Here is a 27,485-nt window from a genome sequence, read left to right as displayed (position 1 = left end):
AACTATGACGCAGCCAAAGCCGCACTTACGAATATGTTCAAACCTGACCTCAACCCAGACTACGAACGCTTTCATTTCTGCATGGCGAGGCAGCGCGAGAAAGAGACCGTAGACAAATTCCACGCTCGCCTAGGAGAAATGGCAGTAGGTTGCGAGTTCCCGGATGAGGAGTTCGCCATCCGTCTCCAGATCATCAATGGGATATCCTCAGAAAAACTAAGACGAGCCATCCTGTCCGAGAAAAACATCCATCTCTCTCGCATCCTAGAAATGGCACGCCTCCATGAACAAACGGATGATCAAGTAGCGATCATGGAAGCTGCGACAACCCCAAACCCACGGAAGACGTTGCAGCCATTTCCAAGCATCAGAGCAATCGCATGAAACAAAGCCAAAGGCCCACCACGACACAAGGGCGAGACAGAAACTGCAAATGGTGTGGAGGCCCATGGCACAAAGGTGATTCGTGCCCAGCATGGGGTTCCACGTGTAGAAAATGCAATCGCCTTAACCACTACGCTGCAGTTTGTTTGAACCCACCGAACAAAAATGAGACAACACAACAGCCCTCGCAAGATCGCAGGAAAAAGTTCGCGCCTAGAGAATTCTCCCGCCAACAAGAACGGAAAGGTAAAGCTAGAGCCATCGACGACCTCCAAAGATCCCCGGACACGAGCAGCAGCGACGACAGTGATGACGACTCGTCCCCAGAGAGGAGAGACAAACCTAGACCGAAGAAAGGAAGTAAACGGATACACAGAGTACACCTGATTTCAGCAATTGAACCACATCGAGCACGCAAAAGGAAGAGACCATCGTGCACAGTTCTTTCCGACGGAGCACCCCTGAAGGTAGTCATCGACACCGGCGCAACCGTGAACGTTATGCCTGTGACGGCATTCAACAAACTCCGCCGAAACCCACGCTCCAAAGGAAAAAAGTTCAGCTATATGCCTACGAAAGCAAGAAACCATTGCCCATACAAGGATCGTTCAAGTCGGACTTTGCTCACAAAAACACTAACTACAGAGCGCGCATCTACGTAGTAGACGCCGGCTGCAAAACGCTGATGAGCTGCAGGACAGTAGAAAAGCTAGAGCTGATCCAATTCGCCTTCGGGCTCCAACAGGACAATCTTGACAACCTGCTAGGAAAACACAAGAAGTTGTTCCAAGGCATCGGGTGTCTGAAAGGGCGAACCATCAAGCTCCACATAGACCCCACCATTGAACCTAAGGCAGTAAGGCATCGTCGAATCCCGTTCCACTTGAGAGGAGCCGTGGAGAAAGAACTAACTAAGCTAGAGGAAGAAGGAATCATTGAAAGAACATCAGGACCAACCCGTGGGTCTCGCCCATGGTAGTAGCCCAAAAGCACAAACAACCAGACGCGGTAAGAATTTGTATCGACATGAGGCTTCCCAACGCAGCCATCGGGAGAGAACGTCATGTAACACCCACGATAGACAAGCTTATCGTAGACCTCACAGGAGCTACTATCTTCAGCAAACTCAACCTCAGATCAGGCTACCACCAACTGAGACTGTCCAGAGAGTCGAGATATATCACCACATTCTCCTCTCACCTCGGCCTGATGAGGTACAAACGACTCAACTTCGGAATAATTATCTGCTGCAGAAGTGTTCCAGCACGAAATCCGCAAAGTTATCACAGGGTTAGAAGGCACTACCAATATCAGTGACGATATCCTTGTGTACGCATCGAACAAAAGAGATCACCACAAACGACTGGAAGCGGTCCTAACAAGGTTGGAAGAAGCAGGCCTGAAGCTAAACGCAGAAAAATGTGAGTTCAACAAAGAAGAGATATGCTTCTTCGGATACATATTCAGCGCCAAGGGCGTGTCCCCGGACCCATGCAAAGTACAGGATATAAAAGACACCAAAGCACCCCAATCAGCCTCCGAAGTTCGAAGCTTCATGGGAATGGCGACGTATTGTGCACGTTTCATCCCCGACCTCGCCAGCACAGCAGGCCCACTCAGAGAACTAACGAAGAAAGACCAAAAGTGGGAATGGACCGAAACTCACCAGCGGGCGTTCCAACAAATTAAAGACACCCTCTCCACGTCCACCACCATGGGCGTTCTTCAACACCGACCGGCAAACCGAACTTCTGGTCGACGCCAGCCCTGTCGGCCTCGGAGCAGTCTTAACACAAACCGACAACGAAGGAAACGTGTTCCCCGTTGCATTTGCCAGCAGAGCTCTTACAAAACCTGAACAAAACTATGCCCACATAGAAAAGGAAGCCCTGGCCATTCTATGGGGATGCCAACACTTCAAAGTGTACCTGCTAGGCAAGCGAGCAAAAGTCCTCACAGATCACAAACCGCTAATCCCACTATTCCAGTGGTCTGCTCCTCATCCACCAGCGCGTATAGAGAAATGGATGCTGCAGTTGCAACCCTATAACATCGAGGTTGAATATCGCCCAGGAACAGACAACCCAGCAGACTACTTATCCCGCCACCCGCGGCCTGCCACCGACAGAGAGCGGCGTCAAGCAAAAGAAACCGACGAACACGTCTGCCACATAGTCACCTGCGCAAGGCCACGGGCCCTGACCCTGCACGAAGTAGCCACCGAAACGGAAGCAGACACCATCCTACGACATACCACTAATCCCGTCCGATCCGGAAACTGGAAGACCTTTCTCACGTCAATGGCCCAGCGCACCGCGCCAGCCCAAGCCAAACTCAGAGCCCTGTTTGGGATTCGGCATGAACTCTCGGTAGCCCCAGAAGGTGTCCTACTCAAAGGACACAGGATCATACTGCCTGAGTCACCAGAAGAAAGAGCCCTCCTCCTAGCACACAGTGGACACCAAGGTATTGTTAAAACCAACGCCTATCTGAAGTCCAGAATGTGGATGCCGAACATGCAACAAAGGGTGGTTGAGTTAGTAGATGCCTGCGCAGCCTGCCAAGCATCCAGGAGACCAGAAAATCCCGAACCCATCAGCAGTGCCCCAAGAAGCTGCAAACGCTGAGACGGGGTCAGCATGGACCACTGCACTATTGCCGGTGAAGGATATCTCCTCGTAGTGATCGACGAGTTTAGCCGATAGCCGGAAGTAGAACACGTAACATCCACCAATGCAGAGACCACCATCCTCACACTGGAAAAGATATTTGCCACACACGGGATACCGAGAAAAGTGAAAAGTGACAACGGACCGTCATTCACCAGTCAAGAATTACGCGAGTATTTCAAAGAGGTAAATGTCAAACACCAGCGACTCACCCCGAGGTGGCCCCAAGCAAATGGAGACGCCGAAAGGTTCATGGGGTCACTCAACAAAGTCATCAGGATCGCAAAAGAACAAGGACGCCCGTGGCTGAAAACAGTCTACCGATTCCTGAGAACACACAGACAAACCCCACACTCTTCCACAGGTATCAGCCCGGCAGCCCTCATGCTAGGCGTACCCATACAGGCAGAACTACCCGTACACCCCCAATGGATAGCACCAGAACCAGACATCCCTGCCATGGACGCCATGCGGCAGAGGCGAAATGAGCAAGAAAGCATCGCCAGGCGAGCCTGTCACAGAGAGCCGATAACAGGAGACACCGTCATCGTCAAGAACCGAGCCCCACAAAAAAAGATGTCCCTCAACTTTGAACTTCAACCATGGACGGTGAGCACCACAAACCACAGCATGGTCACAGCCACCCGAGGAGGGGAGACGGTGACGAGGAACGTATCTCACTTCAGGAAGGTACCCCCAGAACAGTGGGAAGAACGACCGATGTCTCCTAGAGAAGAAGTAGAAACACCGCCCTCACCCCCTGACCAAATGGCGCCAAGAAACACAGCCATTCCAGGAACATCAGACAGTTCACATCAGCGAACAAGAGGAGACGAGGCCGAGACTCCCAAAGCAGAAGCGCCAGAGAAGAAGAACACACGGTATCATCTGAGGGAGAAGCCCAAGCCGTCGTCCCGCCTCAAAGGATACGTAGTGGACAGAATAAGCCAGCCAAAATCACACCGAGGCGAACCCTGAATACAACCGCAAGTTTGACCATAATGTTAAGGTACCAGTTAAGATGTATGTTTGCAACCGCAAGTTTGACCATAATGTTAAGCACCAGTTAAGATGTATGCCTATTGACAACCGTGCAACTACCTCCAATTTGGGGAGGAAGGTGGTGTCACGTGCCCCGCGAGACGGAGGTCACGTGACACGGAAGGAGAATAAAGTTTTAACCGGAACTGGCGTCACGGCGCCAGTCCAGAGTTGAAACCCGATCACGGTGGTCGCGTCTACTTTGTGCGCTGGTGACTCTGCTACGTTGTGCGCAGCGACCGGGGGCCCGAAGAGGCCCGAACGTTACGAGAGGTGAGGGCCTGTTTCCAAGCCAATCCGCCCCCGCTCGTAACATCACAGGGGGTATAGCGGGAATTCGTTTTACAATTCAGATTGTCCATCAGAGTATTAACAACATGAACATGGTGTTAAACTTTTCACTTAGAGGGGTCACTGAAGCTGAACTAGCAGCTTTTGCAAAAAAAGGTAGAAACTACAAGAAGTAGCGAAACAGACAAAATAAAGATGTCATTGAGAGCAGAGGAGCTTGCAAGGGAGGAACTCCATTCATGACTGCTCTGGGCTCAAGCACATTTTCCTACCCAACCAGACCCTCTTCCCCCAATCCCAGGATAAATGTTGGGAAGTGGAATAGTCACACACCACCTTCAAACTACTGCCCTTTACCAGTGCACTTCTGTGGAGCACCAGTCTCGCGAGACTTGGCGCCGTGAGAGATGAGGGCAGAGCACGGAGATGGCGCGGTAGAGCAAGGGAGGTGGTCACACTCATGCAGCTTCCCCCTGTTGAAGAAAAGACATTAGAGTCCACAGACTTAAAGGAATGGTTTGGTCAAAATGTTGTCCTACCTCTACGGGTCGGCCATGTGTTTTTAAGCCTAAGTCGATCGATTTTAGAAAAATTACCTATGGACCTTACCCGAGTTTCTGTCCATTAAACGCACGCGAAAACAGGCATCAGGGAGCTGCCATTTTGTGATGATCCTATCATTTCCCCCATCGTCCTGGCTGACCTGTTTTTGCGGCACTAAATCATATCCCCCGCCCCTGAGCCTGACATTATCAAAACATTCATATTCCCCGCCTCTCTCCGTGACGTTTCTGTGCTGCGTAGGCAAACGCGCCCAGTCGTCTTCTACGCGACTTCACACAGAACCCGGAAACCAACACAGATCAACTCACAACACAGCGCGCCACAATTCGGAATATGAAACTGTACTTTAAAATCAAACAGCAACACAGTAAATTTGGTAAAGTACATTTATTTGACATTAAATGTTTATAGAATATTCAGCAATTGCCATATGAACTCCGAAAGTCATTTATTTTCTTTTATCTCTATCCGCAAATCCTTAAAAGTTTATCGTGAGTCATGCGCTGTTCCTTTATGGTACACAGGGTGTTGGTTTTCGTTCAAAGAAGCACTTTTGTCGCACGTTGAACCGCAAGGCTATTCCATCAAGCAGGCACTAGGCCAGCGTAAAGGTTGATATGTTGCTTCTAGCTGCCAGTACCGCGTAAGGGCATATGGGCCCTTGGCGATCGTCCCATAAAATCATCAGAATGGTGCAGTTGTTTACATTAAGCTGCAGCTGGCGGTTGAAGAAACCATCTGCCGGGGTCTGAAACTGGTGGCAGTGGCAAAAGGGAAGTATATACCTGTTTTGAAAACATAAAATGTATAATTAGTCTCGCCAGTCGATCTTTATTAATATTATTCATTTTATTTATTACGGCCGAGCTGAAAGTATTTGCTTTCAAGGATAGTGCAATGGAGTATGTTTGGCTCTAAAATCAATGCAAAAACTAACGAAGTAAATCGAGGTTAGTACACAATGAGAAACAACTTTTTGTCTACATGCGTGTGGAATGTGGACCTGCATGCCCATGTGCCTGCTTCAAGGACGATCCCACAAACGTTTTCAAAGCTCTTCATTCATTCATTTATTCATGCATCCATTCATTAATTCTTCATTCCGGTATAAAAGCGTCTATAAAAGCAGGGCTCTTCAGGGCACAAGCTGAAAATCAAAGCTGCTGACCTTCACTAGAAATGAGCATAATTCTTTCTTTGCAACATCCCGTAGTAAAGCCATCTGTGAGAACTTGAAGTTTCAAATCCATCTATGTAGTGCGCCTCAATGTGCAAATGCGAACTGGCTTCTCTCCCATCTACAACGGCTCGCTTGGCGCGTTCTAAGGCCCCCAATTTTGTCCTCGGTGTCTGCAAGCTTTGAAGCCCCAAAGAACCATAACTATTGAGACTTTTAATTTTTTGGGGAAGGTCAGGGAAAGTATAAAGTACCCGAGGAGTTGAGTTGAAAGTGAGATTTATTGTTTGTTTGTTATTTTATTTGCAATATGCAAGCCTCCCCTCGATTAACAGTGCCCAGCATTTAGAAGAGATTGCGAAAATTAGTTACATCAACAAAAATATATGCATACACATATAGACAAGGTCAGCAATATGAGGTGAATAGAGAGAGAATTCAAAGATGACACCCAGGTTGTTCGGCACCCAGGATGGTGAAGGTAGGGGTTAGGGTTAGCGTACTTTGTATGCACACTGTACAATAACATTTATTTACAAAAAGGCAATCGTATTACAATTATTTAAACCGGGATTTGTACTTTACAATCAGCTCTCCTTTGGGAGGACATGGCACAGTGGCAATGTTGGGTGGCAATGGATCAGTGCTCTGCACGGAAACGTTCAAAATTCCATATCTGTGCTTCTCTAATACAGCAACAATAAGGCTTTTGACAAAGTCGAACTCCATTTCCTCATAGACTGGTTTGATCACCCATTGCTTACTTCTTTTTGAAAAGGCCTTAGTGTAGCGAGGCATCCTTACATTACCCGTAGTCCTAGATTGTTCACGGCCGAGATTCTCGTTATGGGCCAAGACGGCAAGTAGAGTCCTATGTCTCATGCCCTGTATGCTGAAATGCAAGCGCTTTGGCCTGTACTTTAGGCACATATTGTGGAACACCTCCAAACCTCCTGTGTGACAGAATTCTGTCAGTCCCCTCAAATCTCTTGATAGAGTTTTATCGAAAACAATCTTCTCAATGGCTTTGTGTGTCGGTGAAGATGGATTCAACCACTTCTTCTTCCGTGCCTCCACTGGGGACAAAGGGCCATGTTCACATTGGTGGAAATGTAGGTTTTCTGACCAGCGGTGCACGTTGGTACAGTGGTGCATCAGTGACCGCCATTTTTCAAGTAGTATTTCCACTGACCCTTCACAAGTTTTGGAGCTCCACCAAAGATGTTGCTGATAGACTGGGACCACTCTGAAATACTTTCCAAACTTTTTTTTCCCCTGCAGCCGATATTTTCTTATTGATTGATTTAGCAAGATGCCATACGTCAAATTGATGTTTAATATGTGGGAACTGCTCTCTCATTGTCTTGGCAATTGATACGTGTCTGTCCGTGGCTATGAGGTCGATGTGCATTCCCCTCGATTGCAGATATTCCACTGATTTTATAAATCCTAGTTTCTCCATGGCCACTGAGGATGTACATTGTGTTACCTGCATGACCACCGAACTCACAATTTTCTTACTATCCATGTCCTAAAAGTGGTAGGTGCAGTACTTGGCAGAAAATCCAGGGCTGTCGCACTGTCCATCGCCGGCTAGCCTGAATCGTTTGCCTTCGAATGTACTTGCTCTAGACAATTGTTCAATTTTCCAAGCATCACTAATGGCCGGAAACAGATAATCATGTTGGTATTTGTAGTACTGCGTTTTAGAAATGAAATGAAGTCCCACAAACTGAAAGAAAGACTCTAACTTTCTAAAACTGGAGCCTTTAAAAAGTGATGCAGCTGCACACAGTAGATTGCCTGCTGGCAGTTTCCCCAGCATCGGTTGTGCAGACCATGAGAACGTATGATGTAATCTACAGGCGGCATGTATTGTGACGTTACTGCCTTGTTTTTGACGAGTCACATGAATCAATGGCTTCCCACATACTTTCCCTCTGACGGAATGCCCACATTTCAGCATACTTATAATATCCACCAAACAACTGTCGAATACTATGTATTTGCCCTCTTTCATTAGACTGTCATCCTGCGTCAAAGTTGTTTCGGCCTGTGACGTTGAGGACATTTCAGCACATTTGAAAGAAATATCGCTGCTATCAAGTTCTGATTCGTAGGTGAATGCTGCTGCTGGTTCATTCTCTGTCATTTCAACATCTGCTACTTCAACATTGATGGGAGAACACAACAATGGCGACAGCTTTTTTGGTGGCAATTTTTTGGCGGGTGTAGATTGTGTAAATTGATCTGCGACTACTTCAGAGCTATCGTCAATACATCCAGTATCATGCTGTTGCGGTGGCTCGGTCGTACTGTAGCAATGGTCCTTTACAACTTTACTGGATTCTCCGGACACATTAATTTCATGTTCTGGCCATTGGACATGAGCATCTCTAGTCTCAACACGCGGCGTCTGAATTAATAGTTCCTCCATAGTGTAAATGGTCTGGCAAGCAACATCTCTCATTCGCTTCACTGTCTGTGTATGTATAGTTCGGACACCCACGGGTAACTAGAGGATAGATTGGAAAAGGGATGTTCAGTTTAAACACAAGATAAAGTATAGTACAATTGACTTGAAAAAAACATAAAATAGTCCCCAGCACAAAAAAAATTCTAAAGTTATGAACTGTTTGTAACTAACCTTATTTTTGTTTCTTTTCTTTGCAACTTTTTGACTCGACCTTCAACATCTGCACGCTGTTGCTCCGATACGTATCCGCATGTCTCCCCTTCCTCTTGCGCTGCAACGACTATATTTTCTGTATCCGCATAGACAGTACGGAATGAGGCTCCATCGACTCCCTGAAACATAGTATTTTCATTACTGTGTATCAAAATATTGTTAGCATAAAACACACGTGAGGACGAACACACATGTACATCTCAATAGCCAAACACGATTTAAACATTGTGTGGAACAATCAAACGACAAGTATTCGAGCTCTGATGACTTAGTTCGATGGAGCTGTCAGTATCCATACCTCTGGCTCTGCATGGACTCCCACGAATGATTGTATTGAAGAGGAGGCATCAGCAACTCCATGAAACACAGTACTTGCGTTAGTATGGTTTTCAATATTGTAAACATAACACACACTTGGGGTCGACGGCACAGGTACATCTAAAGAGATTACCACAAATGTTGCATTGTCTAAAAGAATCAAGGAATATTTAAATATGATCAGATTTAATCAACTTATTTCTCCGATTTCTTTACATCTGCATCATGTAAATGGGATCTTGTGATTGTAGTGGAAGCTCCATCGTCTCCCTGAAACACAGTACTTGCGTTAATAGGGAAGAAAGTATAGCAAATGGAATCACGTTATATGATCACGCTCGATGGAGCTGTCAGTATCCATACCTCGTGCTGCTGAAGAATATCTAGGGCTGTTGTCAATGTGGTGCGCACTTCCGAAAGCTGTTGCGCCGATTCGTATCCGCATGGTCCCGCTTCCACCGGAATTACATGAATGTCAGGCTCTGCATCAACTGCGCGGGTTGACGATTCAACAACTGCCTGAAACATAGTATTTGCATTAGTAAGGATTACAATATTGAAAACACAACACACGCTTGGGGTCGACCGCACAGGTACATATCAACGGCTAACCATGAATGAAACATGGTGTAGAACAATCAAACGGCAAGTGTTCCAGTCCTGACGATCACGGTCGATGGAGCTGTCAGTATCCATACCTCGTGCTGTTGAAGAACATCTAGGGCTGTTGTCAATGTGGTGGACGCTTCAGCATCTCCCTGAAAGACAGCTCTTGCATTAGTATGGATAACACTAATTATAACTGAAAACAAACACCAGGGGACGACAACTAAGGTGTATATCAATTGGAAAGCACTAACCAAACAATTGGTAAAATAATCACACGATACATAAAAACTATTACTTGACATGCATAAAACAAGTCTGTAGCGGAATAGCCAAGTATGATTACCTGATACGCACTAGAAGTGGTTGATAACTGCGAGCACGTGACGGAAGTAGGATGTTCTTGCTTCAGATTCAAGGGATAGTCAAGAAGTTGTAAAGGTAAATTATTGTTTGATAATGAAATGCCAATATTTAAAATTGCCATGTAAGGAGACAGAATATTTGAGTAATGCACAATATAGCACAGTTGCCTGTGCCCGTATATAGATTTCGTTTGTGCGTTATGAAATCTAAAAATAATACATTGATAAATGTCATTATTCAAAAAGCTATACACTCATATCAATGTCAAAAGTATTACAAATTGGAAACAACACCTAAAATATCAATGAATCCATTCGGCTACCTACACACTACCGCAAGGCCTAAAGCTAAAAACGGACACTTGACTCACCAGTGGCGGATTGTGGACGAATAGAGTGGGAATAGCGTTTGCGAGCAATTTTCGTGTCGATCGCCGTTTATTCTTCTTTGTTACCCAAGATGTGGTGTACATGTTCGAGGGAAAGTGCCGGCTGCAGATGCGGTATCGATCACCCCTCTTGTCCTCAAAGACTTGTTGGACTCTACTTTCCAGCTCATCCAGTGGATATCCGCAATGTCTGACCCATTCTCTTATTCGATCAACAGTTTTCGGGAAAACATGCATTGTAGTGCCTTCAGATTTAGCATGGGTCTTCGAAGGGCAACCGCTAATCGAACAGGCAGGCATTGTTGAAAATTCTGAAAATTAAATATCAAGATTATTATAAAACCTTAATGAATAAAAATGTCAAAAAAGTAAATGAACCATACCATGCTCAATGCAAGGTTTGTTTTGGTCGCCGGAACCATACCAGTTCATCATGTGCGGCTTAGTATTTGCATAAATTACAGACATTTTTTAAATTATGTGACTAAACTCTGAACATGTGACTCGTCCCTTGGATGTTCTGTCTTGCACGAAAAGGAAACATGCTTACATTATAGACTGGACCCCCGAAGGATGCCATTCGATGACAATTGGCACAGATGAAAATAAATAGAACTATTGATAGCATAACAATTTAAACTCAAGTCAATAGCAATGAGACCAATGACCACAGCTCTATTGGGTACTGTAATAGCAAATAGATTGAAATGTAAAAATGACCGAAATATGACTAGGATACATGGCCTTACTTTGACCAACAAACAGTTGGATTCAGCAGGCCGAGCAGTATGTTGCAGGAGAACAGGTAGATGGACACAGGTAGCACACTGACGAGTTTGCTCAAAGCGGTCACAGCTAGCACGGCGACGAGCAGATTAGCATAGATCTCAGTGCTTCTCAGGAGGTGACTTGCAAAGCACAAAGATGTTCTCATGAGACATATCAAGTGGTTTAAAAAGTATTAGAAACAGGGGTGTGTTTGTGAATGAATGACGTGTGTATGTCGTGGTATTATGTTTATTGCAGGGGGGCGGCCTGCCTCGGGGGAGGCCTGCCTGGAAACACGGGGTCTGAGGAAGCCATGTGAGCGATGGCCCCTGGGCGTGGGATACCTTTTGAAGTGTACATGCTGTTTGGCACCTTGGCCTTTGCGCCCGTGACAGCCCCCCATGCCAGCGCTCATCCCCGGGTGCGAACCGCCTTTGATAGAGGGGGTGGGATGGATGGGCCTGGGGCGTGCAGATAAGGCACAGGAAGACTGCTGAATGGAGACACACTTATGTGGATTGCAGGGGGGCGGCCTGCCTCGGGGGAGGCCTGCCTGGAGACACAGGGTCTGAGGAGGCCATGTGAGCGATGGCCCCTGGGCGTGGGATACCTTTTGAAGTGTACATGCTGTTTGGCACCTTGGCCGTTTGCGCCCGTGACAGCCCCTCATGCCAGCGCTCATGCCCGGGTGCGAACTGCCTTTTGCCGTGCAGGCAAGTATGTGGGAGCGAGGGGCCATCAGGCCCCTCTCATCCTTTACTTCTCAGTAGAAACTCGTACCAAGTGCCTCCAGTAGTGGGTTCGCCCCTTGCCCTTATGTGATGTTAACTTTGGATGACATTCGCCTAGATGGGAACACTGAGCAGGACACGGGGCATCCATTTTTGTACCCACTTTCCACTCCATATTAGTGACAGGCCTCACTGCGATAGTACAGCGCGCAGAGCACATGGCCCACACCCTCGTTCCCACTCTGACTGGAAAACTCCAGAGGTATTTGCAACAGCTAGTAAATGTAACACATCACTCTCTGAGATCACGATCCTGCATGTGAACCGGCCTGAACCAAGCACATGGCTCATTCATCTCCACAAACGTGTCCTTGCCCACGCGCCCTCGCCAGTGGAAACTTACTGCCATTCTGACCCTGTGTCCCTGCAAGGTATTCTCTTCATGTGCCAGACCACTGACCACGCCAGGATGCCCACCTAGCAGATCCCCAACCAACATTAGATCCCTAATGCAGTATATTGTTGCCTATCAATAACAAATGCCACATACCGGAGATTCTTGTGAGCACAGACCCACACTTCAAACAGTGTATTATAGTGGTCAAGACCCTTGACCTAAGGCCTGTATAATCCAATGTTAATTGATAGTATAGATATATGTGTGACTTTTATAGAGACATAAACAACTGAAAGACTTTGAAAAAGTGTTATTTAGTGCATGCATTATTGATAATATATTATGTTAGCTTAGATAGTGACCACCCTGCTTCACAGCGACCTGAACTTCACCCATTCCGAGCACAGATGTCTGACGTCCATCCTTGAATGGAGACACACTTGATTCATTTAAAAAATAGAAACAACCGTTGTTAAAATATATGTGGTGTTTTATTTTGTATCTTATTTTGATGACACAAAAATACAAAACTTTACACATTGTACAGTCCAGGTTGCAGCACAGCGAGAGAAAATCCCCTGTACTGACCGCTGTCACTCGGGAACGTTTCTCTTATGGCACGAACGGCACAGGCGGGTATCACTCTTCGAACGTGGTGTCCAAGCCTCCCGTGAAGCCACCAGGTAAAGGAACGATAGGCCACCAGCCTGTACCACCTGTGAAAAGGAATGAAACAAACTGTTTTTAAATGACCAAGATAAGTTTAATAAACGTTTGTTGTCAATGACAATTCATGTAACTAATGGCATTCTGCTCGGACAAATGCTATCTAGACGCTGCACACTATTGAAAGACTTTTGTGCGTTACAATGATATGTATATGTAATTTTGGATATAGTAGAAGACCATGAAATAGGAGTGGCATGACAAGCAGAGTATACTTACTCGTTACTCGGATTACGAGGACAAACAGTTGCGCGAAGTTTGTGCATAAGCACCATCATTATCCTCAACACGGACTGTGTGAGGCAGGCTGCCCTGAAGTCTGGCAGCTCGGTGATGCATTGCGGTCAGGGCTCGCCTTCCGAAATGTAGGCCACGCATCTCGAGTTTTCACAGCAGCAGCAGTTCTCGTCCTCGGTTGGCATTAGCTCGCACCGATTGCATGTGCACCAGGTGGAAACACCGTCCATGCGACTAGGTCCAGGCTCTTCAGCTGTTGAATCGTCCTCCCAACTGCCGTCCGAAGACCCATCGTTTTCGCATGTTTCCCTTTCCAGTAGTTCCTCCTCAGTATACTCGGGCTCGTACATGTAGGGCATTATTGTAGCCATTGTGTGTTAAACAAACTAAAATAATTGATAGCGGTGGTACTGGTATCTGTTCACACGGGCTACAAGCAATGAAGGTAGCTGACCAGAGCACAGAAACGAGTCACAGAATACTCAAAGTAACACAGAGAGCGGAATGGAATCGAAAGTCTGCTGCTGTGTGTTGTGAAATGGTCTGTTTATACTTATTGAGGAAAGAGGCATCCTGCCATTTACATGGCGACACGTCATTAGCTGAAGCGCAGCGAATGTTGACACGAGACGTGCTTTGGCGTTGTGAAATGGGTGGTACGCATCTGCTGATGACAGGCTCAGGGGCGGGGGATATGATTTAGTGCCGCAAAAGCAGGTCAGCCAGGGCGATGGGGGAAATGATAGGATTATCACAAAATGGCAGCTCCCTGATGCCTGTTTTCGCGTGCGTTTAATGGACGAAAACTCGGGTAAGGTCCATAGGAAATGTTTCTAAAATCGAGCAACTTAGGCTTAAAAACACATGGCCGACCAGTAGAGGCAATAAAACATTTTGACCGAACCATTCCTTTAAGTACTCCATTATATTTGGTTCTCCGTGCTTACCGTCTTGATTTATCCACCTGCTGTGAATGAAGTCCTCCGCTTGATATGGTTTGTGATTTCTGTACACGCCACCGCAATTGCTCTAAAGTTGTCGATGTGCTAAGAGTGACTGCTGGACCAGATTGGGGCCCTGTTGGAGGTGCCAATTGCCTCACGGACTGGATCACTGAAGGGTGAAATTATGGTTGGAAAGGTTGCAGGAGGACAAATAGGTATATTTAAAATGTGTTGGAAGGGCTCTTCACCCCTTTGCTCTCCCCCTGCCTCTGGGGGTTACGCTTACCCTGCAGAAGGGAACAGATTAAACAGGGATAGTACTTGGGTAAAAAAACCAAGGCAGAGACATCAACATGGCAGCCACCACAGAACAACGTATGCATCCCTGCTGGAGGGCCACTACAAATGTAAGCGCTTGACAAAATACATCCAGGCTTTACTTGGTATAACATGTACGATTTGGATGTCAAAGCCTACAATAATTCAGTATTATATTGTTTAATTACAAAATACACAAATTCCAGTAACCTGAAAACATGTACATTCTTATAGAAACGTGTTAAGATAAAAGAATATCACTGTAGCTTTATTTTTCACCTCCTGAAAGAACATTTGACCGTTGACATAAGCAAACCTCCCCCTCCCCATGTCAAACTAGTATACATAATGGGTATAACCACATTTTTGAAAGGGGACTTTATTCTATTCTTTTTTACCGGTTTGTAAATTACCACATGTCTTCTGTGGTCCGCTGGTCTTCCCCGCCACCTATCTAAGCTCAGGGGGCTATCTTCCCCCACTCGTTTCTCTGAGTGCAATAGATTGGTTGCACCCAATAGGTCTCTAGTTACTCAGCAAGAATTATTCAGTATAATTGTGCTTCGGCTAGTTGTAAGATTGGCAGCTAAAACGACGCATGGCTGGTATTCACAAACCTTCAGGAAGTGATGGGTGACTGAACTACCCTATCTGGAGTGTTGCGTGGTTAGTCTGCATGCTTCAATTTAACGTGTTACATGGCCGGTGTTACCAGAACGGCTAGATTTTGCGTGCTGTGTCTTTCACTGATCTGTCAAATGAGGGGCCTGGCTACTCTTTGCCGATGTGGCGCATAACTGGGATGGGGTGTAGGGGTGGAGGGCGGTGGTCCATTTTGGTCGCCCTTGTTTTCTCTGTTATTGTCCCTTATGTGTGTTATTGTCCCTTTGTGCATTTCTTTCTGCCCTCTTTGCTTTGGCTGCTATTGTCACATTGTGAGGTTCATTGGCAGTTAAATAACCATGTTTTTAGTTGTTTCTTGAAGTTGAGGTGGTCTTCTGTGGTTCTAATTTCGTTAGGTATTGTGTTTCATAGGTTAGCAATTAAGCGTGAGACTCCAGGTCCTCCAAATTTCCTTTTTTGCATATAGTTTTGTTGTCAGTGTCAGGCCTCACCTTCACCGCCTTTGTTTTCTTTTTGGTGAAGCTGGGCATACCGTCCGCAGAGGCCAACTTCCTGCGAGTTTCCTGAAACAGGTTGGTGACCCCTGGGGCAATAGACAAACACGAGGAAAAAACCCTGAAGGGAAAAAAAACTCAACAAACTCCCCGGTCCCAACAGCAGTGCGAGGGGTTGCAGGTTGAATGAGTAAGATGGCTCCAAGAGCGCTCCAAGACAGATAGCAGGTGCAGGCAGCGGAATCAAGGCAAGCCAGAAACATAGGTTGGAAGGAGTGGGGGGTTCAAGGAAAGGACTCAGTGAAGGAATAAACAGGGTTAGAGTACAAAACGCAACAATGTGCACTTACAGGTTGTACCAGACTCAGATATAGCGTTCAGAGTCGGGAAATCAGAAGCGGAAACCCTGCCATGTTGGTAGGGTTACTGGGACCATAGCGGTTGCCAAATTGGTGTGGGAAGGTCCGGCAAGCATTGCATTCCAGACACGGAATGAGGAAATACCGAAAGGGACAGATTCCCCAGCCCTGACGGCAGTGTCCCAGGTGAGGCATAACAGTTTACCCCTGTGCAAAACCTGCAGGACCCGGTTTCCACAGGTGCAAACAATGTGATTTGGCAACCAGATGAGGAGCACGAATATGAGAAGCGGGCTCCCAGGTACGATCACAGGAAAGATAACCTTTCCAGTCGAGTAAATACTGCAAACGTCCTCGACAATATCTGGAGTCGTAGATCCCAGAAACTTCATATTCACCAGATGTAAGCTCAGTAGCTTGAGGACGAGGACAAGGACGTCCAGTAGTTTGTGCCACATGGGATTTCAGCAAGGAAGAGTGAAAAACAGGATGTATCTTCCGCCAGTGCGCAGGAAGGTGTAAGCGAAAGGCAACAGGATTGATTTGTTCTAAGATCACAAAAGGGCTAAAGAACTTCGGGGACAACTTGGATGGAACCAAGTGATGGGGAATGAACTTTGAGGCCACCCAAACATTGTCCCCGGGATGGTACAAGGGAACACCCAACCGTCCATTGTGCTCCCGAACTTTACTGCGGGCCTTGGGGTCCTCCAAACTGCGGTCTGATGTGCTTTGTGTAATCTGTCGATGTGAGCTTCCAAAGCGGAATCAAGGAAATCTAGATACACAGGTTGGAAGGAAGGGGGGGAGATCAAGGCAAGGACTCAGAGAAGAATAAACAGTGTTGGAGAACAAAACGCGATAAGGTGCACCTTACCACTTGCACCGTTCTCAGATATAGCGTTCTGAGTCAGGAAACCGGAATCGGAATCCCTGCCATGTTTGTAGGAATACTGGCACCATAGCGGCCACCATATTGGTGTGAGAAGAACCAGCAAGCATTGCATTCCAGCCGCAGAGCGGGTAAAGACCCCAAGAAACTCAGATTCAGCAGCCCTGACGGCGGTGGGCCATGTGAGGCATAACATTTGTCTCTATTTGGAGGTTGTTGCTTCATCTTAGGTTTCTTCTTGGTTGGTAGCGACTGATCTTGGCCTGGAGAAATTAGTCTTCTTGTCTGTGTAAGGATTTATGGGCAATGCAGAGGCCCTTGAATTTAATTAATTTTTTTACTGGTAGCCAATGTAGACGTGTCAGAGCTGGAGTGATGTAGTCTCTTCTGTTTAATCTCAGGAGTCTCAAAGCTGCAGTGTTCTGGATGTGTTGAGGTTTTTTAGTGAGCCTTTCAGGTAGAGACTGTTTGCTTAGTCGATTCTTGCTAATATTAGGGATAAATGTTTATGTTTATGTTTGTTTATGTTTAGCATTTGTATAGCGCACCAGGTACCCTGAGGCTTAAGGGCGCTTAGAAACGACAACACAAACAATACGAAAATAGACAAGAGTGGAAACCAACTCCAAAACAGGTTCATATGCAGAAATCATACACAAGAAAAAGTCCGGCCTACGAAAAGAGTGCGGTTTTCAGCCCCTTTTTAAAAATTTCTACGGAGGTGGTAGTCCTCAATGTAACTGCCAACGAGTCCCACTTAAGGGGTGCTGCTGAGATGAAGGTTGAGTCTCTGGATTTTTTGGTTTTCAAGCGTGGCCTAGCCAGAGTGTTTGTTTCGTTCGAACGAAGGGATTGGATGTTATTTTTTACTGAGACTAGTTCTTTCAAGTAAAGTGGCATAACTCCGTGTATACATTTTCGAGAAATAAGGAGCAGCCTAAACGTAATCCTCGCCTGCACCGGTAACCAGTGTAGGCTGCGCCGAGCCTCCGACACATGGTCTCTTCTTGATAAGCCTTTCACTACCCTAACTGCGCCATTCTGTATGACTTGCAGCCGGTGAATGTCCGATAACGGCAACCCTACAAGTAGACTGCAACAATAGTCGATCTTAGAGCCGATTATGGCTCTTGCCAGGGTTTCGGCATTGGATTCTGATATAAAAGGTCTAAGGCAGCGGAACAGCTTAAGAAAATATGAAGCAGATGAGACCAAATTATTCATCTGTGCGGTCATACTCAAATTTTTGTCTAGATAAATGCCTAGAGTTTTCACCTTACTCATAACCTCAATATGGCAGCCATCTATGGTAAAAGATTTGTAGCTGGATCCTAGCTTATCTAATTTTGCCTATGAGCCCGTGATTAGAAGCTCAGTTTTTGAACTGTTTATGGCTAAACCATTCGGTACCATCTAATCCTGAATTTTCTTGTATATTTAATTAATTCTTGATTCGTCTTCCGCATGGGAACCAGATATGGGGATGACACATTGGTTGTCATCTGTAACGCTCACCTGGTTCCCACGGAGGCGCAGATCCTGGCTGGACAGTTACCGTGTCTTCAATTGAGAAGCGCAGGACTCGGATGGTTCTCTGGACCGGACCTCCTCTTATGGAATGTCTGACTTGTAGAGTAAGGTGTCTGCAGGCAGAAGAAAAAGGGATTAATGGCTGGTTGTTGGTTGGGCTGCTCCTCCTTATTTGTTTTTTTCCTGAGGCCCAAAGTCTGAATGAGCTCTCACCTTAGGTATGTTAATGCTGGGCTCTCCATCCTGCGACTGATGCAGGGGCGCTGGGTTCCAGTTACTTCACTGGGACTGCTTTAAGTCTCTTGTAGCCTCAGAGGTTTAAAGCTGTTGAAGAAGCGATGCCGTTGTTTTCTGCACGAGCGGATGCTGGACGGTTTGTAAAGTTCGAGAACACCTTTTGAAGTCTTTGCCTTTGTTTCTTAGGTGCCGAAATGCTATATGCTGAGCATACGGAAGCACGTAAGTATGAAGGTCCGTGCACATGGAGGAGCAAGTAAGTAATGTGCTTGCTGACAGGTTTATTAGCACCTCTTAATGTCTTTTCTTGATTTGCAGGTGCGGAGATGCAGCTGAAGAAGAGATGGCGAGGAGCGCACAGCTCTGGTAAGTGAAAATATAATTGCGTCCAATTCCCCCTTTTTGCACTAACCGGAGTTCTTTGTCTTGCAGGCAGAGGCCGTGGGATTCGGAAGATGCCGTGGGTTCAGGTAAGTAAGCGCGGCTGCTAAAGCGTTGACCGGAGTTCTTTGTCTTGCAGGTAGAGGCCGCGGGATTCGGAAGATGCTGTGGATTCAGGTAAGTAAGCGCGGCTGCTAAAGCGTTGCCTTTTGCTAACCTGATGTTCCTTTGCTGACAGGTGCAGCCGGAGACTGGATCCCTGGATGGTAAGTGAAGATCTGACTTGTTTTCACAGGCTGGAGCAGAAGAAATCACTAGAAGACTGGAGCTGACTCGGTGAGCGTCCTGCTGCAGATGCAGAATAACGCAATTCTTCCAATCGGGCGTGGTTTAAATAGTGTTGAGGTGATTAGGTGTCTTCCTCCTCAGCCTCGCCCAAGAGAAAAAGAGTTCCTGTGTTCCAGAGTCAAGGAGTGATGCCAGCCCCACCCAGGTAAGAAAGTGGTTCCGGATTCGGAAAAATAGTCCCACCCAGCAGAGGGCTGGGTCTTCATTTTGCCTGAACTTATGAAGGTGAGTATGCAGCATGGTCTGCTACAGGTAAGTCCACCCAAGCACCTTTACCCAAAGTATGAGCCCGGCACCTCAGGCGCCGGGACTGGTGATTCTTATGAGCCTGGCGCCAACGGCGCCAGGACATGGTCCAGAGGGCCCCGATAGGGGTCGGTTGGGAACAGGGGCGGGGGTTGTGAGCCTGCTTCCGGGGATGTTGGGCTTGTCCTGACTCCTTGGAAACAGTGCTCATGACATCATCCGCATAGTTTGCAAATATGATCCCCTCGTTCTCGAGCATCTGGAAGAAGGGAATCATAAATATATTATAGAAGCATGGCGGCACGCAGCCTCCTTGAGGGACCCCATACGTAAGTACAGTCGGTTCTGCTTCTGCAATGTCGCTGGCCACTCTGTTTTGTCTATTCTTCAAGAAAGAGATGACCCAATTAGTTGCTTCCTCCGCAAAAATGGGCATTCTGCCTTAGCCTGGTGGACAATATGTTATGGTCCACCAGGTCAAAGGCAGCCGATAAATCTAAAATCATAAGGAGTGAGATGAGACCGCCGTCCATCCTCTGTAGGAGATGGGATTTAAGTGCCAGCAAAGCTGTTTCGGTGCCGTGATTCAAACGGAACCCTGATTGGAATTTATGATAAATCTGATTTTGTTCCAGGAAGATAGCAATCTGATTATAGGCCACTCTGTCCAAGATCTTCAACAAGAATGGAGTGTTGGTAATAGGCCTATAATTAGAAGCAGTGAGGGGGCAGAGATTCGTTTTTTTTAACAATGGAGTAATCCATGCTTTTTTCATATTACCGGGAACTTCATTCGCTGAAAGGGCGGCATTGACAAAATTGGTTAAGGCTGGAATGAGAACCGGAGAACACTCTTTAATTATGAGTGAGGAGCAAGGATCTCCTTTACAGCTTGTACTTTTTAAATTAGAAATGATCTTAGACAAATCTTGCTCTGAGATGGGTTGAAAGCTGAACACGGCTTGATCCTCTGGTTTTCTGGTGGAGGTCAAGGGCCTATTTTCTAGACCCTGAGGCGATAGATTGAGTTTCTTCGCCTCAATACCCTCTCTGATTTTAACCAGTTTATTGGATATAGCAGATTGAATCTCTGTACACCATGCCTCATCTTTACTAAAAGTGGCTTGAGCAGGTCTGGGTGCATGAGCCTGTTCTTTTAAGATTTTAAATAATTCACGGCTATCTGATTTGGCCTCTATAATCCTGGTGTCAAAGGATTCCTTCTTGGCAGAGTAAATCGCTGTCTTGTAGACCTTTGCAGCTTTTTTTTATAAGCGACAAGGTCCGTGCAATTTTTATTTTTGCGCCAGATGTGTAAGAGCTTGGTTTTCTTAGATTTAAGTATCTGAAGTTCTTGACTGAACCATGTGTTGCGTACCTCTGCAGATATTGATTTAATTTTCAATGGGGCTAAAGTCTCTGTAATAGAGCCCAACGCCTCAGAAAGGGTACAGGGCATTTCATCCAGATTGTCCGTACTAGTAATCTGTTAGTTGAGAGATGCGGCCCATTCCGCCATATGTGTGAGGTTTAACTTCCTACGTTTACGGATCATGATAGATATTTTAGGAGGAGGCGATTCTTTTCATAATAATCCATCTGAATTGAGAAATGAATGCAGGAATGATCAGACCAAGGGCACGCAAGCACCTGTTGATCAACAAGACTAAGATTAAGAGTCGAAACCCAATCCAGGGTGTGGCCCTTAATGTGAGTTGGAACTCGAATATGTTGAGACATCTCAAGAGAATCAAGGATGGTTGCCATGTTCTTGGCTAGAACATCCGTAGCACATCCCAACCACAAATTAAAATCACCCACAAGAAGTAGTTTAGTTTTTGGTTTGAGGAATGCCAATAATGAGCTGTTAAGAGACGCTGCAAAAGTAGAGTCAGTTGAAGGTGCTCTATATAATACCACGACATTCAAGGTGGTTTCTGCATTAATGGATACTTTAACTCTCAAAAGTTCTGAGCCCTGTATAGAGTCAATGGGTATGGGTTCTATGCAGAAAAGAGAGGTACGGCAGCAACCCCTTGAGAAGTCTCAGGAGATAGAAGCTCTTCTTTGTGATAGCATTGACTTGCGATACGAGGGATAGTCCGTTGTCAATGAGAATTCCTAGGTTATATATCACATTTGAAGTTTCCAGTTGGGTCCCCATGTCTGCCGGCCAGTCCAGTTGTGGGTTGGTTGCGTTGCCTTCTGGGGGTGAGACATTATTTCAGTTTTGGCTTGGATCAATTTGTGGTTGTTTTTATCATCCAGCTGTAGATGTCTGTGAAACAATTGTTGAGGGTATTGTTTGGTTCTTGCGTCACGGTTATCTTCACAATCAGTTGTGTGCCATCCGCGTAGTTGTAGGCGGCCAGTCCGTGGGTTTGAATGATTTTCATCAAGGGGGACATATAGACATTGAAGAGTAGGGGGGAGAGGCTGCATCCTTGTGGAACTCTGCAGGAGAGGTTTTGGTGTTTGAGGTGAAAGGTGTAAGGTAGGTTCTTTTGGTTCGATTTGTGAGGAATGAGGGAAGCCATCATAGGGCAGATACTTTTATACCGCATTCCACCAGTCTTTTTATTAATTTTGGGTGGCTAATTGTGTCAAATGACGCAGAGATGTCCAGTAGTATGAGGGCAGATTAAATGCCTTGTCTGCATTTATTTTAAGGTCATCCCACATGGATAGGAGTGCTGATTCTGTTCCTCTCATTGGTCTGCAGCCAACTTGCTAGTGGTCAGTATTCCATTTGTTTCAAGCTATTTAAGTAGGATTTTGTATACATGGTTCTCCAGTATCTTCGCCGGGTAGGGCAGGTTGGATCCAGTAGTGTAGTATTTTGTTTTTGCTTTGAGTACTGTTGATTTGTATAATCTGGAATGTGTTTGGTATTTTATTTTGTCCGGTCAGTTGTAATGTTGACTGCAGGTATTTTCCAATTTGCAGTTGTTTTTTTTTTTAGTTCTTTCCGCTCTTCAGTGAGCCATCTCGCTGCAAGTTTTTTTGGTGTGGCTTTGAAAGATTTTTCTGGTTCTAGTAGGTCTAATGCCTCAGTGATCCAGGTGCTGAGCATGTTTTCCACTGAGTCTGGGTACATTTCGTTCAGTTCTGTGTTGTTTGGTTGTGTTGGTTCAAGCAGATCTGTTAAGAGTTCCAGGTCTAGACTCTTCCAGTTTCTTTTTCTAGTGGCGTATAGTATTGCATTTCCGGTTGGTAAACGGGTGATGAGATAGATGTAAATTGGGATCAGGCAGTGAACGCTCCATACCATTATTGTTGGTGGGGCGGATGCGCAGAGTCCTTTTTTGCAGAACATTACGTCCAAGGTGTGTCCGGCGTTGTAAGTGGATCGGTTTACTATTTGCTTGAAGTGGTGTTTCCAGGAGTGCGCAGAGTGAATTAGCTGAGGTTTTATCTCCTATTTCGAACCATATGTTGAAATCTCCCAATATGACAAGGTTGTCAGAGTAGGTTGATAGGATGGTGATGGAGTCTGCTAGCTTTGTTGCGAAGTTTGAGCTGTATGATGATGATCTGTAGATCAGGAGGAACACTATGTTGGCTTGGTCGTTGAGTTTGATCTTGATGAGGAGGGATTCAGGGTCTTCAATGTCAGTGGAGGGTAGAGGTGAGGTGCAGATGTGTTCTTTGTGCACCGTTACGATTCTGCCTCCTCTTTGGTTTTCTCTGCTGATGTGTATTAATTTGAAGTTGTCTGGTATATCTTCGTGCGCGATAGTTTTGTAGTTCACATAGCCATTTTTCTATGAGAAAAAAAGCGTCTGTGCCTCCCGCGCTTAGGAGGTCATTGATTTCTGTTGTGTGTTTTGCAATTGATCTTACTTTGAGTAGGCTGCAGTGTAATATATCTATTTTGCCTTGTAGGTTGTTGTTTTTTCTTTTGTTCGTCTGAGTCGGTGTGGTGTAGGTCGGGTTTCCATTGCTGGTGGTTTTCTCCTGGTTGTGCTTGCTGGGTGGGGTTGTTCCTGGGTGTTCCATCTTTTCGTCAAGTTGTCGGATTAGGTTGATTGCTGGGTTGCTTGGTTTTGGTTCAAGCAGGTTGGTGAGTTGTTTGAGTGTTGGCCTTTGTTCCAGTCTTTGGTAATGTAGGGCGTGTTGAAGGTTATGGACTCGAGTTTGTCCCTAATTCTTGTTGGTGTATTATTGAAGGTGCTATCCGGGTTAGGATTGTTTGTTTTTTGGAGTGCTGTGTTCGGCGTCCCGATTGTGTCAACATTTATTTTGGTGATGGATGCGGGTTGATTGCCGGTTGCCTGTTACCTCTTGCAATGGATTGCTAGGTGGAGACATAGCAAGGGATATAGTGTGTGTTTGCTCTTTTCTTGGTCTGTATCCTTTGTTTGTTTGGCATTGTCTTCATGGGGTTCTTAGGTGTTGTGAATTCTTGAGGATGGGCTCCTTCCTGTGGGGTTGTGTATTCCCTCCTGTTTCTGTTTTCCATTCTTGCTTCTTTGTCTTTCTTGTGGCCAAGCGTGGTGTGATGTTTTTTTGAGTTGTGGTTTGAATTTCTCAGAGCCGGTGTCCTGTTGATTAGGTTGCTTCCTGGTCAGCAGAAGTGTTTTCTTCACATTTGTAGTTTACTTTGTGGTTGAGGTGTATGTTTGTTGTTAGTTGTCACTTGTAGTTGATTAATTGTGAGTTGTGAAACCAGGGACAGGAGCCCTCATGGTTCGGTTGTTTCCTGATTTTCCTTTATGGTTCCATGCAATCTTGGCGTCCATTAGGATTGGAGTGGTCCAGGTGTGTAGTGTTGAGGTTAATTGTAGGGCACATCAGAGTACAGCTCAGGCTAATATATGGGGTGAGGCCCTTACGGCAGGCTATGAGGCGTAGCACTGTTCAGGGGGGACGCAAAGGTTGGCTGAGGACAGGGTCGTTCAGACACAGTGGCTAACTATTAGGAGCAACGCAGTACAATAAAGTAGCTAACTATGGGGCGTAGCACAGTTTGACCCTGTGTCTGGCCAGTAGGGTTTAGTACAGTTTCACACGAGCTAACGATGGAGTTGAAATAAAAAGGCTAGTTATAGGTTGCAGCGGAGTTAAGCACAGGTGGCCCAACTACAAGCACAGCACAGTTCAACAGTAGGGCGGTGCAGTTCAGCATAGTGGATAACTATAGGGCACAGTTCAATGCAAGCTTATTGTCAGACAGGACACAGATTGGTACAGTCTATCTATGGGGCAAAGCACAGTGGCCAAGCATTGGCCACAGCCCAATTCAATGTAGGCAAACTGTGGGCTGAATCATAGTGGTAACTATAAGGTGCCGCATAGTTCAGCCCAATTTCCAGCTGTCAGGTGCAGCACAGTTCAGCACAAGCTAACTATGGGGTGAAACACCCAGAATCACCCTTAGCACAGCAGTGGAGAAACACTCAGATTCAACTCTGGCACAGCAGTGGAAAACACATAGAATCTACTTTAGCACAGCAGTAGAGACACATTCAGATACAACTTTGGCACAGCAGTGGAAAACACCTAGAATCTACTTTAGCACAGCAGTGGAGAAACACTCAGATTCAACTTTGGTACAGCAGTGGAAATCACCTAGAATCAATTTTGGCACAACCTTAAAGGAACACTCCGATTCAGATTGAACAATTTTGGAAAACGCCTTGATGTAAAAGGGAGGAATGGCCTAAAGTGCATAGGCAGCAAAATCAATAGGATTAATGATTTTAGGAGATCCCTAATGCAGAGTATGGCTACTGTAAGGAACTCATGGTGGGAACAGTAAAGACAGACACAAGTGATCACAGTTCAAGGGTGTTTATTAAACTGTATAGGAAGGTTGGAAAACGCCTAATCAAAACCTACATCTAAGATGAGAGCAAAATAGGACCATCAAATAATAATAAGGTAGTCCTTGGGGCATCTTGTCAAATAAAAAGGGCCTATACTAAGAAAGAAACCTATTGCCAATCCTTAAAACTTAATACAAAAGAGTGCGGGATAATATTCACAAAAAAGAAAGAAAGAAGTGTTCATAAATGATAAGTCAGGATGTGGTAGCTGGGGGTCTTCCGTCCCCACGTTTTGAGCACGGGACAAGGTGGCATTCAGGAGCACAGCACACACTCGAGCTTTCCCAGTACGAGACAACAGTTCCACTCTCAGCTATCAGGGCCTTCAGTGGTTAAGTCTCTTTTCTACAAAAAGTCTCTTGCCTCCAAGGACCTGATGTATCCAAAACAATAAACAAAAGTTCCTTCCTGCTTGTATGTTGGGTGATGCCTTTGCACCCCTCTTCCGGGCTCAGATCCACAAACAGTTCCATTCTACAAAAATCAGAACCAAAAGTTATTTTCTGATTGTACTTGGATAATGATTCTTTATCGCTGTGTCCCCCGCTTCCAGGCTCAGACCCCTCTCGAATAGCAGCCTCCCCCTATCGGGTTCACTCTGGTATGTATTCAAAAGATTTCTTCAGTTGCTTTCATATATCGGTGGGGTGATGTCTTTTCACCCCCTGAATCCTCCTCTTCCGGGCTCAGACCCTTCTCGACTGTTTGCCTTCCTCCGTCTGGTTCACTACGGCCTTTATCAATTCACTTCTGTGACATTCACAAATCTAAATGTCTTTTTAAACAGTTCACTGTGGACATCCCCTATGGTCGGGTTCACTTTTGTCAAAACACTATTCATTGGGACTTCAGGCTTCGCCCCCTTTTCATCTGCATCCCTCCGTCGGGTTCACTCTTGCCAACTTTTACCAATCACACAATTCCTTGGTGTTCTTACGATGCAGGATTCACTTCCCTTAAATTTACAATCATTTGCCGGCCAAAGACTTTTGACTGTGCAGAGGATTTTACAAGACCCCTGTATGACCACTTTGACCCCTTTCTCGTGCCTCTCCCAAGGCCTTCTGGTAATGGTAGTTTCAACAATAGGGTAATCGGCCAGAGTTTCCCGAGTGAGCACCCACGTGGTACCTGACTCCTATGTAGCTGATTTTCCCCTCTCGTATAAACAGTTCTTTGTACTTTCTTCAACTAGCCGTTTGTTACTTTTGTTCAACACAGTTCGGTTTCATATCGACTCTCCCCTCGACTCACTGGCTCTGATGAACGGCTTGCATTTTCTTCTCTCTGGAGTCAAGAACGGTACCACAGTGGCAAGCGTCTCTCCCCAGCTTGATTATCAGCATAAGAGGGCCTGTGTACCATTGATATCTGCTGCAACACAAGTCAGCTATTATTCGTAGGATTACAATTCCTTCAACAGAGGTTGCATGGGCCTGTGTTGGAAAAGGCAAGGATGTGTCTCTCCTAACCACCCTTTTGGTTGTAGCTGCCTTTCTCCTCTTGAACTGCCGTGCTGGGTTAGCTCTATCGTTTCGCGGTCTGCCTTGCTCGTATTCTGCTTTCGCGCTCCACCTTTTATCCCTGTGGGGAAGGGAAAGTGCCATCAGGTGTGTGTGATTCTGGTCAATTGCCTGACTTTGCCTGACCCTTGTGTTGGGACATGTCTGGTAAACAGCTGTGGTGTTTGTCCGTCGTCTTTCGTGGTGTGCAAAAGTGTTTGTATCGCAAAAGGGGGGGATAGAGTGTTTGAGTAACCTATGTGGTAGGATGGGGAAAAGTTGTAAGAAGGAGGATACCGCATCTCACCCGTCGGTGTCCCCCTTCTACTCTCTGAGGATCCCCCATCCAAGTGATCCTCCCGCGCTGTTCCACCCCCAGGAACTGGATCCAATAGCGATGGCCGTGTCCTGGCCACCTGGATGACAGATT

Source organism: Ambystoma mexicanum, chromosome 13 (assembly GCF_040938575.1).
Source record: "Ambystoma mexicanum isolate Mex_15411 chromosome 13, UKY_AmexF1_1, whole genome shotgun sequence".
NCBI classification, from domain to species: domain Eukaryota; kingdom Metazoa; phylum Chordata; class Amphibia; order Caudata; family Ambystomatidae; genus Ambystoma; species Ambystoma mexicanum.
Note: the sequence above shows the minus strand (reverse complement) of the source record.